Below are 18,540 nucleotides of genomic sequence, written 5' to 3' on the forward strand. Positions count from 1 at the left end.
GGTGGAAACAATCAAGGGTCAGGAATGACGTCAGACTGGTGACACAAGAGGAAGGACCCGTGATCTGAAACAAGAGGAGTTGCTTTTCAAAATAAAACATGTAAATCACAAGACAGAAAAAACCAAGACAAGACTTCCCTCACCGCGGTGTGACATCGTCAGACCACAGAACACTTTTACACTTTGCATCAGTCCATCTTAGATGAGCTCGGGCCCAGTGAAGGCAGCGGCGTTTCTGGGTGTTGTTGACAAATGGCTTTGGCTTTGCATAGTACAGTTTTAACTTGCACTTACAGATGTAGCGACAAACTGTAGTTACTGACAGTGGTTTTCTGAAGTGTTCCTGAGCTCGTGTGGTGATATCCTTTACACAACGTCGGTTTTTGACGCAGTGCCGCCTGAGGGATCAAAGGTAGCAGGCTTAAACGCTTACGTGCAGTGATTTCTCCAGATTTTCTGAACCTTTTGATGATATTACGGACGGTAGATGGTGAAATCCCTAAATTCCTTGCAATAACTCGTTGAGAAATGTTGTTCTTAAACTGTTCGACAATTTGCTCACGCATTTGTTGACAAAGTGGTGACCCTCGCCCCATCCTTGTTTGTGAATGACTGAGCATTTCACGGCAGCTGCTTTTACACCGAATCATGGCACCCACCTGTTCCCAATTAGCCCGTTCACCTGTGGGATGTTCCAAATAAGTGTTTGATGAGCATTCCTCAACTTCCTCAGTCTTTTTTGCCACTTGTGCCAGCTTTTTTGAAACATGTTGCAGGCATCAAATTCCAAATGAGCTAATATTTGCAAAAAATAAAGTTTTCTCAGTTCGAACGTTAAATATCTTGTCTTTGCAGTCTATTCAATTGAATATAAGTTGAAAAGGATTTGCAAATCATTGTATTTTGTTTTTATTTGCCATTTACACAACGTGCCAACTTCACTGGTTTTGGGGTTTGTATGATGTTTTTTTAATATTTACTTGAGTAAAAATCACAAACCTGTCTGCGTGTCACAATGTTGCCAAATTAATATTTGCAGAGACATTTTTACGCCATGACTTTCTAGTTTCTACACTGCAGAATCTGCAGCCTTTTCAATGTTTTTCGTGTAAATGCGGTATCGTTATTCTTGATAATCGGACAATAAATGGAGAAAAGTATTAAAGAGCCTCTTGTAGTACTCTGATCGGAAGCTGGCAGACGCACGTTGCTTCTATGTTTTAACAACGAGCCATCTGAGGTGTTGCTGCAGTTTGTTTACTTCAGAGTCATTTGTTCATCTTAAGTTATACTCCTGGTGTTCCTCAGGGTTCCATTTTAGGTTCTCTCTTTTTTTATCATTTGGTGGCCCGTGAATTTGGTTCAAAAACTTGTGAGGGACTCACATTTTTGCAGCAGATTCTTGAAAACATTGGAACGCAGTCTTAGAGATGATCTGTGCCTAGCTTCTTTTTTTTGCACAAAGTCCTTGAGAACAAAATAAATAGACCAAAATCAAAAGTCAACCGTAGAGGACGCTGGTTCTCCGGAATATACAAAATAAGGGAAGGGAGAAGTCCACTCAGAGGGTCTCTGGAAGGTACTGATCGATACTAAAACATCGACACCACCGATACCAGATCTTTATTCTCTAATATCGATCCTCTTATCAAAATATAATTTAGTTTAGGGTGTCCAAACTTTTTCTTACTGAAAAGTCAAAGTATTTACTAAAAAAAAAAAGCTAAAAACAGTGTCAGCTATGTTTTATACATATTTAAAAAAAATATTAGAACATTTCAGCTTTTTCTCATTACATACCGATTTTTTGCTCTTTTTTCTTAAATGTTTTTCCCCATGTAAGAATAGAATAATACAAAATAATGATTGTTTACCTGCATAAGTTAGTGTCAAAACCTCTGCCTGCACAAAAATATTAATGTTCAGTTACACATTTAACTGTGTTCATTATGATTGTGTAATTTTTCTAATTAATTCACATAATTCATATTTTATTCTTTCACTAACTCACTAAACTTTCTTTTACATTTTATTTTGAGAGCTTCTAATAATTTAAATTAGGGGTGTCTAAATGTTTTCCACCAAAGGCCGCATACTGAAAAGTCAAGTCCCATTTAATTTGTATTTATTTATTTTTTTAAATGCTAAAAACAAATATATATATTTAAAGACCAATCTTTGTGTTATAGATGACAACGTATATTAATAACATTTATTAGTTTAACAATTTCAGCTTTTTCTCATTAAATGTTTTTCTCTTTTTTCCTACATATTTACTATTATTTTTTAGATAGATAAGTTATTATTAGGAATTACACAACTTTCAAAACTTTAGCAGAGAGGTTAGGTATATTTGCACAAAGTATCGGTATCGGATCGGTATCCCTGATACCATCCTCAATTGTACTTAGCATCGGATCAAAAATAAAATCAGTGGTATCGCACATCACTAAAAGGTTCTTGGAAATATTAATATTTATTAGTTGAACAATTTCAGCTTTTTCTTATTATTACATTGGAATTAGTTTGTTCTTTTTTCCTACATTTTTACTATTATTTTTTAGATAAGTTATTAGAAATTACACAACTTTCAAAACTTTAGCAGACAGGTTAGGTATATTTGCACAAAGTATCGGTATCGGATCGGTATCCCTGATACCAACCTGAATTTTACCTGGTATCTGTTCAGAAAGAAAATCAGTGGTATCGCACCTCACTAAAAGGTTCTTGGAAATCTTAATATTTATTAGTTGAACAATTCCAGCTTTTTCTTATTACATTGGAATTCGTTTGTTCTTTTTTTCCTACATTTTTACTAGAATTTTTTTAGATAGATAAGTTATTAGAAATTACACAACTTTCAAAACTTTAGCAGACAGGCTAGGTACATTTGCACAAAGTATTGGTATCGAATCGGTACCAACCTGAATTTTACTTGGTATCGGATCAGAAAGAAAATCAGTGGTATCGCACATCACTAAAAGGTTCTTGGAAATAATATTTATTAGTTGAACAATTCCAGCTTTTTCTTATTTCATTGAGATTCGTTTGTTCTTTTTTCCTACAATTTTACTATCATTTTTTAGATAGAGAAGTTATTATTAGAAATTACACAACTTTCAAAACTTTAGCAGACAGGTTAGGTGTATATGCACAAAGTATCGGTATCGGATCAGTATCCCTGATACCAACCTGAATTTGACCTGGTATCTGTTCAGAAAGAAAATCAGTGGTATCGCACATCACTAAAAGGTTCTTGGAAATAATATTTAATAGTTCAAGCTGAGATAGGCTCCGGCACCCCCCGCGACCCCGGAGGGGACAAGCGGTAGAAAATGGATGGATGGAACAATTTCAGCTTTTTCTTATTGCATTGGGATTCGTTTGTTGTTTTTTCCTACATTTTTACTATTATTTTTTTAGATAGAGAAGTTATTATTAGAAATTACACAGCTTTCAAAACTTTAGCAGACAGGTTAGGTATATTTGCACAAAGTATCGGTATCCAGATCAGTATCCCTGATACCAGCCTGAATTTTACTTGGTATCGGTTCAGAAAGAAAATCAGTGGACCACTAAAAAGGTTCTTGGAAATATTATATAAATTATTATTATATATTATTATTATTATATATTATTATAAATTATATATAAATATTATAAATTAGTTTAACAATTTCAGCTTTTTCTCATTACATTAGGATTTGTTTGTTCTTATTTCCTACATTTGTACTATTATTTTTTAGATAGATAAGTTATTTTTAGAATTTACACAACTTTCAAAACTTTAGCAGACAGGTTAGGTATATTTGCAAAAAGTACTGGTATCGAATTGGTACTGATACCAACCTGAATTATACTTGGTATCGGATCAGAAAGAAAATCAGTGGTATCGCACATCACTAATAGGTTCTTGGAAAAAAATTTTTTTTTGCTAAATCCTGCTTACTAAAAGTTAGGTTTTTTTACTGTAAAATAATGACCGCTGCAGAAACACTCAATTAAATATTGCATGTTCAATGTTCTCCGACGCAAACACGCTTAATGTTTATTTCCTTTTACTGAAGATGTGTTTTCTTTTCTCTGACCTTGGTTGCCTCAGGAGTCAGGAGGCGGCTTTGTGTTATCTGCCTCGGCTGGAGGCCATCCCCGTTTATCGCCTGTGCCTCCTTTGCTCGTCTCTCCTCCGCTCGCAACCCCCGCCCGGACACGATTAACGGGCAGCTTCCAGGGCGTCCCGTCACAGGTGATAAAAGTCCATTCAGTTCGCGGGGACGCAATCGGCACCATGATAGCCTTTTCCATCTGCTGGGAGATAAATCCCAATAAGGATGCCCATATCTGTGTGTGGGTGTGTGGGTAAACAAATATAAGATAAGTCATTAGCATAAGTATTTTTTCAAGTACACGAAGGGGCTGGCTTTTCAGCAACAATAAGAAAATGTGCTATTCAAAAAGACTGGACGTGTATAATAGTCATCCCTCACCACATTGACCTAGATCAGGGGTCGGCAACCCAAAATGTTGAAAGAGCCATATTGGACCAAAAATACAAAAAACTAATCTGTCTGGAGCCGCAAAAAATGAAAAGCTGTATATAAGTCTTATAATGAAGGCAACACATGATGCAAGTGTCTATATTAGCTACAATAGCCTACTATCAAAATGACTGTCACAGGCTGACAAATCTTTGTTGACAGAAATGTTTAAATTTATTCTACACATTTTTACAACATTAGAAACCATTAGTAAATCAGAGGCTACTCAGGTGAGATAACTCCTGGAAATTACTGGCTATTAATGACCAAAGGTATAGATGTGTGTGTCCATGTTAAAGGAAACAGCAGGCTGTCTTCTTCTAATGGATTTATTACAATCTTTGGTAAGCTAGGTAATGTTTGCTATGGTCTGGAACAACATGGCACACAACTATCTGAAATGCAGCCAATATTACAAACGCCGTTTCCATATGAGTTGGGAAATTGTGTTAGATGTAAATATAAACGGAATACAATGATTTGCAAATCCTTCTCAACCCATATTCAATTGAATGCACTACAAAGACAAGATATTTGATATTCAAACTCAAACTTTATTTTTTTTTTGCAAATAATAATCAACTTAGAATTTCATGGCTGCAACACGTGCCAAAGTAGTTGGGAAAGGGCATGTTCACCACTGTGTTACATGGCCTTTCCTTTTAACAACACTCAGTAAACGTTTGGGAACTGAGGAGACACATTTTTTAAGCTTCTCAGGTGGAATTCTTTCCCATTCTTGCTTGATGTACAGCTTAAGTTGTTCAACAGTCCGAGGGTCTCCGTTGTGGTATTTTAGGCTTCATAATGCGCCACACATTTTCAATGGGAGACAGGTCTGGACTACAGGCAGGCCAGTCTAGTACCCGCACTCTTTTACTATGAAGCCACGTTGATGTAACACATGGCTTGGCATTGTCTTGCTGAAATAAGCAGGGGCGTTCATGGTAACGTTGCTTGGATGGCAACATATATTGCTTCAAAACCTGTATGTACCTTTCAGCATTAATGGTGCCTTCACAGATGTATTAGTGCCCATGTCTTGGGCACTAATACACCCCCATACCATCACAGATGCTGGCTTTTCAACTTTGCGCCCGTAACAATCCGGATGGTTCTTTTCCTCTTTGGTCCAGAGGACACGACGTCCACAGTTTCCAAAAACAATTTGAAATGTGGACTCGTCAGACCACAGAACACTTTTACACTTTGTATCAGTCCATCTTAGATGAGCTCAGGCCCAGCAAAGCCGACGGCGTTTCTGGGTGTTGTTGATAAACGGTTTTCGCCTTGCATAGGAGAGTTTTAACTTGCACTTACAGATGTAATGACCAACTGTAGTTACTGACAGTGGGTTTCTGAAGTGTTCCTGAGCCCATGTGGTGATATCCTTTACACACTGATGTCGCTTGTTGATGCAGTACAGCCTGAGGGATCGAAGGTCACGGGCTTAGCTGCTTACGTACAGTGATTTCTCCAGATTCTCTGAACCCTTTGATGATATTACGGACTGTAGATGGCGAAATCTCTAAATTCCTTGCAATAACTGGTTGAGAAAGGTTTTTCTTAAACTGTTCAACAATTTGCTCTCGCATTTGTTGACAAAGTGGTGACCCTCACCCCATCCTTGTTTGTGAATGACTGAGCATTTCATGGAATCTACTTTTATACCCAATCATGGCAATCGAAATTAGTAGGACAAAACGATGTTCACCAAATCCTCTCATCAGTGAAGCATACACACAAACATATTAAACTGTGGGCTTCCTAACAATTGGGAAGGTTTGTGTTAGGAACTGGTCAAGGGGGGTGATCCCGGGATGCAAAAAGTAATATATTTAATAAGTCCAAAAATGTAACAAAGAGCGATGGGGCAAAAAGTGCACACCATGTATATTAACAAAACAGGTTCCTCAGTGGTTGGCAGGGGGGGAGGCCAGGGTGCACCAAGTACTGCATAAAGTCTTTGTTGCCTCAAGGAGGCTAGGGAACAAACACAAAGAAGTTAGCAATAACAGGACAAGGGAAAGCAACGTACCATGAGGCGAAGTAGGTGCATGCACGTGCGGAGTTCAGGAAACAATGACCAGCAAGGTCAAGCTGTAGGTGATGAGCTTAAGTACTGGCGGGCTAATTGCGAGCAGGTGTGTCACCAGGTCCGCACCTCGCCGAGGATGAATAACTAAAACACAGGTGCAGACAACAGAGAAGGCAGGAACACACTAAAACACAACAGTACCCCCCCCCCTCAATGGACGCCACCTGGCGGCTTACCTGGCTTCTCCGGAAAACGAATATAAAAAGCAGTTAACAGTGAAGGGTCTAAAATAAGTGAACGTGGGACCCAGGATCGGTCCTCGGGGCCGTAACCCTCCCAGTCGACCAGATACTGGAAACCCCTGCCCCTTCTCCTCACGTCGAGAATGGCCTTGACCGTGAACGCCTGGTGGCCATCAATAAGTCTGGGAGGTGGAGGAGGCACCTCTGGAGGACTCAAGGGACTGGAGGACACAGGCTTGAGCAGGGAGACGTGGAAAGAGGGATGAATCTTGAGAGAGTCCGTAAGGCGTAGTCGAACCGATGAGGGATTGATGACTCGCTCAATGGGGTAAGGTCCAATGAATCGTGGCTGCAGTTTCTTGGAGACCACCTGGAGAGGTAAATCACGAGAGGATAGCCATACCTTCTGACCGGGCCTGTAATCCGGTGCTGTGCTGCGGAGGCGGTTAGCGATACGCTGGTTGCGCTCCGAGGTGCGTGACAGAGCAGACCGGGTATTTTGCCATGCTTGCCGTGCGCGGTGTAGGTGGGCCGCAACAGATGGGACGGCGACTTCTGATTCCAGGGAAGGAAAAGCAGGAGGTTGGTACCCGTAGGCGGAGTGAAATGGAGACATGCCTGCAGCGGAGCTGACGAGTGTGTTGTGAGCGTATTCAATCCAATGTAGACAAAGTGCCCAGGAGGCCGGCTGCTGATGGCAAACGCAGCGGATGGCAGCTTCCAGATCCTGGTTTGTGCGCTCAGTCTGACCGTTTGTCTGCGGGTGGTATCCAGAAGAAAGGCTCGGCGATGCCCCAAACGACTTGCAGAAGGCCTTCCAAACCGCCGAAGAAAATTGTGGCCCTCTGTCCGAGACCACATCCACCGGGATACCATGCAGCCGGAACACGTGACGTACCAGCAGATCTGCAGTCTCTAGTGCAGAGGGCAACTTTGGAAGAGGGATGAAGTGAGCCATTTTTGAAAAGCGGTCCACCAAAGTCAATATAACAGTGTTGCCCTTTGATGGTGGAAGTCCTGTGACGAAATCCAATGCCACATGGGACCACGGGCGGGAGGGGATGGGGAGTGGCCGCAGAAGGCCAGCTGGTGCCCGATGTGACGCCTTATTGCGGGCACAGGTGGTACAGGCAGACACAAACTCTTTCACGTCAGCCCTGAAAGTTGGCCACCAGAAGCGCTGGGCTAGGAGGAAAGTAGTACGGGTGATACCTGGGTGGCAGGCGATCTTGGAGCTGTGGGCCCAGTTTAAGACTTCCGGCCGGAGTTCTGGGATAACGAATAGGCGCCCCTGCGGACAGTTCTTGGGAGAGGGAACATTCTTGATTCCTTCTGTCACGCGACCCTCGATGTCCCACTGTAGCGCTCCCAGCACTTGTGATGGAGGGATGATGGTCTCGGTCTTGACCCCTTCCTCGGGGCAGGCGTACATTCTAGACAAGGCGTCTGGCTTACCATTCTGGGAGCCGGGTCGGAAGGTCATGGTAAAATTGAATCTGGCGAAGAATAGCGCCCACCTAGCTTGTCTTGGGTTGAGCCGTTGAGCAGTCCGAATGTAGGCCAGATTCTTGTGGTCCGTGAATACCACAAATGGTGTCTCCGAGCCCTCCAGCCAGTGCCTCCATTCTTGTAGCGCCAAGACAACGGCAAGTAGTTCTCTATTACCAATGTCATAATTGCGTTCCGCTGGCGTCAGGCGGCGTGAGAAGAAGGCACAGGGGTGCAGCCTCTGGTCGGAGGTGGAGCGCTGGGAGAGAACAGCTCCCACGCCGGAGTCAGACGCGTCAACCTCGACAAAAAATTGAGAGGAAACGTTAGGGTGGACAAGAACTGGTGCAGAAGTAAATAACAATTTAAGCTTATCAAAGGAAGTCTGTGTCTCAGAGGTCCACAAAAAGGGAAGTTTAGTGGAAGTGAGTCTCGTAAGTGGTTCAGCTACCTGACTAAAATTTTGGACAAAACGGCGATAAAAATTAGCAAAACCAAGAAACCTTTGGAGGTGTTTTCTAGAAGTGGGTGTGGGCCAATCAACCACCGACTTGATTTTTGCGGGATCTGCTCGGAGTTGACCCTTCTCCACAATAAAACCCAAGAACGGAACAGACTCTGAGTGAAACACGCACTTTTCGGCCTTGACATAAAGTCGATTCTCGAGAAGACGTTGGAGAACTAGGCGAACATGCTGGACGTGAAGTTCGGGAGTAGGCGAGAAAACGAGGATATCGTCTAAGTAGACGACCACAAATCAGTCAAGCATGTCGCGCAAGACATCATTTATGAGGCTTTGAAAAACAGCCGGCGCATTGGTGAGGCCAAAAGGCATGACCAGGTATTCAAAGTGTCCAAGTGGGGTATTAAACGCGGTCTTCCATTCATCACCTTGCTTAATCCGGACTAAGTGATATGCGTTGCGGAGGTCCAGCTTGGTGAAGTGTCTAGCAGTGTGTAGAGGGTTAAAAGCAGAGTTGAGAAGCGGGAGAGGATATTTATTTTTGACAGTAATACTGTTAAGGGCTCGGTAATCAATACAAGGGCGGAGTGTCTTATCCTTCTTTTCCACAAAGAAAAACCCGGCGGCTAGAGGAGAGTTAGAGGGACGGATGAGACCAGAAGCAAGCGAAGTGGTGATATAGTCCTCTAGCGACTCTCTTTCATGTTTCGAAATGTTATAAAGGCGGGATGAAGGGAGTGTGGCGCCAGGGAGGAGATTAATACAACAGTCATAAGGACGGTGAGGAGGTAATGACAACGCGCGGTCCTTGCTGAAGACCTCTTTAAGGTCGTGGTAAGCAGTGGGCACAGTTGACAGATCTATGACCTCCTGAATGACGATGCGTGTGGCCCCTGTGCGAGGGCATGCGGACCGCAGACAGTGAATATGGCAAAAAAAAAACCAGTTAATGATAGTAGTTTTGGCCCAGTCAATATGGGGATTATGTTTAGCTAGCCAGGTAAGTCCGAGCACAACAGGAGCGGAACGAGAGGGAATGATGAGAAAATTGATTAACTCAAAATGGTTACCAGATAATTTAAGCGATAAGGGCTGAGTCTGGTGAGTAACGCTCGCCAGGTGACCTCCATCGAGGGATCGAACTACTCTAGGTCTGGGTAATTTGGCAACGGGTATGGAAAAACGTCTAACAAGTGCCTCATCGATAAAATTGTCATCAGAACCAGAGTCAATTAGAGCCCTAATGTCCAAACTCTGCTCCTTATCCCAGGCGAGCATACCCGTGAGTTGGAGCCTTGACAGTGTCTGACCTGTAGATGGCAGTAGAGGAGCCGGATCGGTCGCTGGAAGGAGTAAAGCTGGAACACAGCGGGGTGGCGAAGCTTGAGTGCGTAGGGGAGGCGAAGCTTGAGTGCGTAGTGGAGGCGAAGCTTGAGTGCGTAGTGGAGGCGAAGCTTGAGTGCGGCGGCGGTCAGGACGATGAGGACAGTGGGATAAGCGATGCTCAGCTTTGCCGCAATATAAACACAGCCGGAGGCGAAGGCGACGATCTCTCTCAGCTGGAGAGAGACGATTTCCTCCGAGCTGCATCGGTTCCTCTTCCAGTGATATCGGCGGGGCATCGACACTGGGTATCGGTGTGAAGGTTTGACGCGCTTCATGGCCACTCCCACTATGCATCGAAGAGCAGAGTTCCTGGTGTAGGAACCTCTCTCTTTCCCAGTCAACGAGGCGATTTTCAATCCTCGCAGCCAGAGCAACGAGCTCGTCGAGGCTGTCAGGAGTCTTGAGCGGGATCATTTGTTTCCGGACTCGATCAGCCAGACCAAGGGAGAAGACGCCCACCAATGCGGAAGTGGGCCATCCGCTTTCAGCAGCCAGCCTTCGGAATTCAATAGCGAAGTCTGTGACGCTGCGCTGTCCTTGCTGCAGACGTAATAATGATCGGGCCGCTTCGCGTCCTGGCATCTCGCGTTGAAAAATGTTCTTCATGGCTTTGGAAAAAGCGGCGTACGAGGCACACACCGGAGATTGACGCGCCCATTCTGCGGTGGCCCAGGCGGACGCCCGGCCACTCATGTGGGACATGACAAAAGCCACGCGAGCTCTTTCAGTGTAAAAAGAAGTGGGTAAAAGTTCAAAATAGATTTCACACTGGGTGAGAAAGGGACGCACGTCACCTGACTCGCCGGAGAAACGCTCAGGCTTGGAGAGTGGTGGACAAGGAGCAGGAGGGGTGTCGTTAGGCAACGGAACATCTGTGGAACGTGGACGTGTCTGCTGGGCTGCTGGGTCGACAGTAGGGGAAGACATCGCCTGCAGCGCGGTGAGTACACTTCCAAACTGTCCCTCTAATGCATCAAGGCGGGCGGCTTGGCGTTCCGCTATGGTGTTGACGCAAGCCCCAAGCACGCCAAATTGTTCCTCCTGTTGACCAAGTCGTTTGGCCTGCTGTTGCAGCGCCCTCTTTACTGGGTCAGTCTCTGCGGGATCCATGTTGTGGCTGGTCATTATGTTAGGAACTGGTCAAGGGGGGTGATCCCGGGATGCAGAGACGGGAGGCAAGTTTGAAATACAAAAAGTAATATATTTAATAAGTCCAAAAATGTAACAAAGAGCGATGGGGCAAAAAGTGCACACGATGTATATTAACAAAACAGGTTCCTCAGTGGTTGGCAGGGGGGGAGGCCAGGGTGCACCAAGTACTGCATAAAGTCTTTGTTGCCTCAAGGAGGCTAGGGAACAAACACAAAGAAGTTAGCAATAACAGGACAAGGGAAAGCAACGTACCATGAGGCGAAGTAGGTGCATGCACGTGCGGAGTTCAGGAAACAATGACCAGCAAGGTCAAGCTGTAGGTGATGAGCTTAAGTACTGGCGGGCTAATTGCGAGCAGGTGTGTCACCAGGTCCGCACCTCGCCGAGGATGAATAACTAAAACACAGGTGCAGACAACAGAGAAGGCAGGAACACACTAAAACACAACAGGTTTGTGTCATGTTTGTCCTCAAACGAAAAACGTGCTAAAACAAATTGTTATCACCCATCTTTTTCCATTTTCAATACTTTAAAAAAAAATGCTCTAGGGAGCCACTAGAGCGGAACTCAAGAGCCGCAGGTTTTCTGACCCCTGACCTAAGTTAAGCATTTTTGCAGTCAGGCAGCATTACTATATTGAATGTCCATTCAACTGGCGGCGTACGAGCAACATCCGGCCCTCCAAAGCTTTTAATTTGGCCCGCCAAACATCACCCAAATAGGCTTAATGAAACCATTAATACTAAGGTTGATCATGTATGCAGTACTTCCACCAAGCCTATGGGGGCAACAGCGAGGCATGTGTCAGTGAAGCAGAAGTGGGAAAAAAAAAATCTAAATATATTGCAGCTGACTGAGCAAGTTTTGTGTTTACAATTTGTAAATCATTTCAATTACAAGCTTGTGTATATGAGCCATTTTTCAGAGACATAAACATAAATTATGGCAGAACCCTGGCGCACAAATGACGTCTGGCAGGAATTCTGGAGATGATTGGCCTAAATAGGTTACGTCATAACACTATTACACAAATCAAATGTTTTTATTTCAAGAAAAGTTTACTTCCGCAGCAAGAATCCTACGATGCTCTTTCTAATGACACCAACAAAAGGGTCTGGCTGCTCATTCTAAGAATTATACTAATAACTTGGTTTTTGTTAGTAATGAGTTTGAAAATGTCCCCTAAAGTTTCCCATAAGAAATCATGTAAACCAATCCATCTGTTCCAGACATCCTTAACCATTTTATAAAGAATAATAATTATTTTGATTACCGCATTAATCATGTATACACGCAGATTAATCACACTATTTATTTTGACTGTACATGCATAGCTCGGTTGGTATTGAGGGTTCCAGGTTCGATTCCCCACTTCTGCCATCCAGGTCACTGCCGTTGTGTCCTTGGGCAAGACACTTTACCCACCTGCCCCCAGTTCCACCCACACTGGTTTAAATGTAACTTAGATATATTGGGATTTCACTATGTAAAGCGCTTTAAGTCAATAGAGAAAAGCGCTATATAAATATAATTCCCTTCACTTCTTTACCTTAACCACGGATGGTTACCTGAAAGGCGTAGAAAGGTATTACACGGTCAGTGATCAGGCCAATGCATACGCCAGCGCAAAGACGAGTGAGGAGAATCCGACTGGTGTGCGCGCTGGCAAATTTCACTCCAAAATAACCCCTGACTGGACTTTGAGCAAATAAATGTCGTCATTGGACAATACATTCAAATATTGGGGTCTTTTTTTTTTTTTTTTAGTTTTTATGAAGTATGGAAACTAGGGATAACCTGTAATTAATCATTATTACTTTAAATTCAATTGTGTGATTAACTTGGAAAAAAAAGCACACATTATCAAACTAAAAATGTATTTTAATGCAATGATTATGTCCTGTTTTTATTATTGTATAACTTGTTGGTCCCAGGCAAGCAAAATCACACTGAGGCCATTGGAAAGCTTGCACTGACCAAATATGCCTGCTTAGCACTCCAACAAGTAAATAACATCAACAAAGCTCACGCACAGCATAAATCCTTTGGTGGACAAAATGAGACAAAGAAGGAGTGGAAGATTTTACATGTAAACAAACTGTTGCGTTTGTTTGTATTTCCCCCCCATCTTTTTCTATTTTCAATCCTTTTTTAAAAATGCTCCAGGGAGCCACTAGGGCGGCACTAAAGAGCACTCGTGGTTTTGCATATCACAATTTGAGAATCCCTGCTGCAGTGTATACGTGATGGACAAAAGCTGTAGTCGGTCTTTCCAACAGTGAGGAGCAAGCGAGTATTGTGGCTGGTTTCACATTTCACTACAGCTGCAGTGCACTCCTCACAAGGACAAATAAACAGCCCTCTGTTTCTTTGTTGCATTGGAGCTCTTAATGGCGACATTGCTTATTTTGCCCCACTGCTGAAGAGAATGGAATTGTTCACACAAGAACTCACCTTGGCGAGGCCAAGGCCGGAGGGTTCGAGGTCGTCCCGCTTTGTCCGCCTGCCACTGTACTCCACTCCCGAATCCGTATCTGCGGAATTAAAAGCGCAGGGTCAATATTATTAAGTGCAACCGGAGAGGGTGTTGTGTATTTGTGCTGGGGCCGGGAAGAGAGGCGCGGTGAAAGCCAACACCGCTACGGGAGAGCTCAGCGGCAGGCGTCGGGGAATAGAGGGGTGAAAGGTCAAGGTGGCGAGTGACGTCGCCTCGATGAGTGCATCTTGCGGGCTACGGCAAACACGGCGCTGAATGAAGAATGGACAAACTTCATACGACAACATCAATTGTCTCACCCATTTCTAGTTGCCACCAAAATTATTCAATAACTTCATAAAACAAAGACATACATATTTAGTAGGGCTGTGACTCTTGGGGCATCTAGATGGGTAGGTCGTGAGTTCAAACCCCAGCCGATTCATACCAAAGACTATAAAAATGGGACCCGTTACCTCCCTGCTTGGCACTCAGCATCAAGGGTTGGAATTGGGGGTTAAATCACCAAAAATTATTCGCGGGCGCAGCCACCGCTGCTGCTCACTGCTCCCCTCACCTCCCAGGGGGTGATCAAGGGTGATTGGTCAAATGCAGAGAGTAATTTCGCCACACTTAGTGTGTGTGTGTGACAATCATTCACTTTAACTTTTAACCAGTCATTTCAATTTTGATTCCTGGTCTGACGATTCGATTCCGAATAGAGCAGTGGTTCTTAACCTTGTTGGAGGTACCGAACCCCACCAGTTTCATATGCGCATTCACCGAACCCGAACCGTAATCATAAAATGATGTTGTTATATTAAAGAAATACTAATAAAGATATATTTTACAAACGGAAAGTTACAGGAATGTACACATAATCCCATGTTTACATCTCATTGTGCAACATGTGAATGTTTAAGTGGGAACTAAATGCGATATCTGAAAGGGGTGCACATTATATCCAAAGTAGGACTCCCGCCCAGACATATAATACTAGTACACAGCTCATGAAAAACATTATGTTATAGTCATTGTAAGTGGGCCAAAACACTTATATTAGAAAATAATCTCATGGAAATGACTGCTGTCATTTTATTATAATAATAAAACATTGAACTTGTTATTTAGTCTGGTTTGAGACAGGTGTGCTGCAGGTGTAACCACAATGTATGTGCGTGTCTGACGCCGCTCACATGCTCTCCACCGAATGCTCAAGGAGTTTTTGCGTTTGCTCACACATATGGAAAATTAGAGGGAACATTGTTTGGGGGGTATCCATAATACGCCAAAAGGGAGAAGTTTTTATTTACACAATGAGTCGGGCGTGTCTTGACCTCCCGACTAGGGTTCGATCGAACCCAGGTTAAGAACCACTGGAATAGAGTCTCCATTCAGACTGATTCTTGCAATATATTAGTCGATAAGATAATTCTAATAAAAACATTTCAAAACCGGTTACGGAAAAGTCAGTCTGGTTGTACTGAGATGGCCTAGAAAATAATTTTATACATACACATATGTGTATAAATGTACATTCACACACTAGGGACCATTTAGTGTTGCCAATCAACCTATCCCCAGGTGCATGTCTTTGGAGGTGGGAGGGAGCCGGAGTACCCGGAGGGAACCCACGCAGTCACGGGGAGAACATGCAAACTCCACACAGAAAGATCCCGAGCCTAGGATTGAACTCAGGACCTTTGTATTGTGAAGCGGACACACTAACCCCTGTATCACCGTGCTGCCTGATACTCTCTAAATACCCGACTCTGCTGCTACAGGCCCCTCCCCCTTTTAATTAATTTGCATTTCTAAACACATTTGCTTTTGATGTTTTTTGCTCACTTTCAGTCTTCATGAAGCACATTATGCAAATTAGACAATTAAGTAATGTTACACAAATAGAGGCCTTGTCTCCAAGTAATCTTTGCACTAAAAACACACTTCAAATAGTTTACATTGCACACCAAATCTGATTTTTTTTTTGCTCCCAAGTGACACAGATCGGATATTTATGGCTCCAAAGTGCCTCAAATCTGATCTTTTCACATCAGACTCAGACACATCAGGAACTAGTCCAAACCCACAATTTGAGCTTTTCAAATGTGACTTCAGTCTAAAAGGCAACGCGACCTGAATGCGACCTGCGTGCATACTTGCCAACCCTCACGATTTTCCCGGAAGACTCCCGAATTTCAGTGCCCCTCCCGAAAATCTCCCGGGACAATCATTCTCCCGATTTCCACCCGGACAACAAAACTAAACTGCCTTTAGCGTCCTCTCTCACCTGAAAAGGAGACTATTATATATGTCTCCTTTATCCATAGCTTTATCTATAACCCATAAAGTAGGCAGGCACGGAGCTATTTCTCAGCGTGTGTTTATTCCAGCCGGCACGTTAATACACTGACACACATCACCCGGATTCCCATCATGCAATGCTTCAAAACTACGGCAAGTAGTAATGTCCAAAAACATAACAGAGACGAAGCAGAAGAACGAAGAAGAGACGTGGTGACGACGAGTAAGAAGAAGAAGTACGCTTGCAAGTTCCAAAATGATTGGAAAAAATAATTTCAGTTCATCCAGGACAGCAAGGGGAAGGGGTATGCTGCCTGCACATTTTGTAGATCAGACTTTTAGGTGTGTGTATAAGTGTAAATAAATGAACACTGAAATTCAAGTATTTATTTTATTTATATATATAAGAAATACTTGAATTTCAGTGAATTCTAGCCATAAATATACTCCTCCCTCCTCCCCCCTTAACCCCGCCCCCGGCCCCGCCCACCCTGACCTCAATCAAAGGTTGGCAAGTATGCCTGCGTGGGACTTTCTTTGTGAACTTTGGGCGAGCTACGTCCTTCATTACAACATACACTCTACTGAGGTGGCAAGTTATGATGCGTTCAGTTTATCACAACATCAAGCAAACAATCGGAAAATTCCCGTCATATCAATTCCTAGATATGGTCGAAATTATTTAAAGTGCACTACACATAATAAACGCAACATTATTAATATTGCTACTACGGATAATTTCAACAAAAACTCCTCAAAACAGCCTACAACTACCTATAATATTGGCTTCTTAAACATAAGATCATTATCTTCCAAAACGTTATTAGTTAATGAGGTCATTAGAGACAATAATCTTGACGTCATTGGTCTTGCCGAGACCTGGCTCAAACCAGACGATTTCTTTGCGCTGGGTGAGGCGTCTCCTCCTGGCTATGCGGGAGCGCATATTGCCCGTCCCATTAAAAGGGGTGGGGGAGTCGCACTCATATACAACAAAAACTTTAACCTTACCCCTAACCTAAATAATAAATATAACTCGTTTGAGGTGCTTACTATGAGGTTCGTCACACCGCTGCCTCTCCACCTGGCTGTTGTCTACCGCCCCCCCAGGACCCTATTCGGACTTCATCAGTGAATTTTCAGAGTTCGTTGCTGATTTAGTGACGCACGCCGACAATATAATCATAATGGGGGACTTTAATATCCATATGAATACCCCATCGGACCCTCAGTGCATGGCGCTCCAGACTATAATTGATAGCTGTGGTCTTACACAAATAATAAATGAACCTACGCATCGCAACGGTAATACGATAGATCTAGTGCTTGTCAGGGGTGTCACCACCTCCAAAGTTACGATACTCCAGTGTACTAAAGTAATGTCCGATCATTACCTTATAAAATTTGAAGTTCTGACTCATTGTCAACAAACTAATAATATTAACTACTATAGCAGCCGCAACATTAATGCTGCCACAACGATGACTCTTGCTGGCCTACTGCCTTCGGTAATGGCACCATTCCCAAATTATGTCGGCTCTATTGATAACCTAAATAACAACTTTAACGACGCCCTGCGCGACACCATTGATAGTATAGCACCGCTAAAGCTAAAAAGAGCCCCTAAAAGGCGCACCCCATGGTTTACAGAAGAAACTAGAGCCCATAAATTATCGTGTAGAAAGCTGGAACGCAAATGGCGTGCTACTAAACTTGAGGTTTTCCATCAAGCATGGAATGATAGTTTAATAACTTATAAACACATGCTTTCCTTAGCTAAAGCTAAATATTACTCAAATCTCATCCACCTCAACAAAAATGATCCTAAATTTTTGTTTAGTACAGTAGCATCGCTAACCCAACAAGGGACTCCTCCCAGTTGCTCCACCCACTCGGCAGATGATTTTATGAATTTCTTTAATAAGAAAATTGAACTCATTAGAAAGGAGATTAAAGACAATGCATCACAGCTACAACTGGGTTCTATTAACACAGATACAACTGTATCTACGACGGATACCGCCCTCCAAAATAGTTTCTCTCTCTTTGATGAAATAACATTAGAGGAATTGTTAAGATGTGTTAATGGGACAAAACAAACAACATGTTTACTTGACCCATTTCCTGGGAAACTTATCAATGAGCTTTTTGTATTATTAGGTCCATCAGTGCTAAATATTATAAACTTATCACTTTCCTCTGGCACTGTTCCACTAGCATTCAAAAAAGCGGTTATTCATCCTCTGCTCAAAAGACCTAACCTTGATCCTGACCTCATGGTAAACTGCCGGCCGGTGTTTCACTTCCGTTTATCTCGAAAATCCTCGAAAAAATTGTCGCACAGCAGCTAAATGAACACTTAGTGTCTAACAATCTCTGTGAACCTTTTCAATCCGGTTTCAGGGAAAATCACTCTACGGAGACAGCCCTCGCAAAAATGACTAATGATCTAC

The sequence above is a fragment of the Nerophis lumbriciformis genome, linkage group LG22 (assembly GCF_033978685.3).
Source record: "Nerophis lumbriciformis linkage group LG22, RoL_Nlum_v2.1, whole genome shotgun sequence".
NCBI classification, from domain to species: Eukaryota; Metazoa; Chordata; class Actinopteri; order Syngnathiformes; family Syngnathidae; genus Nerophis; species Nerophis lumbriciformis.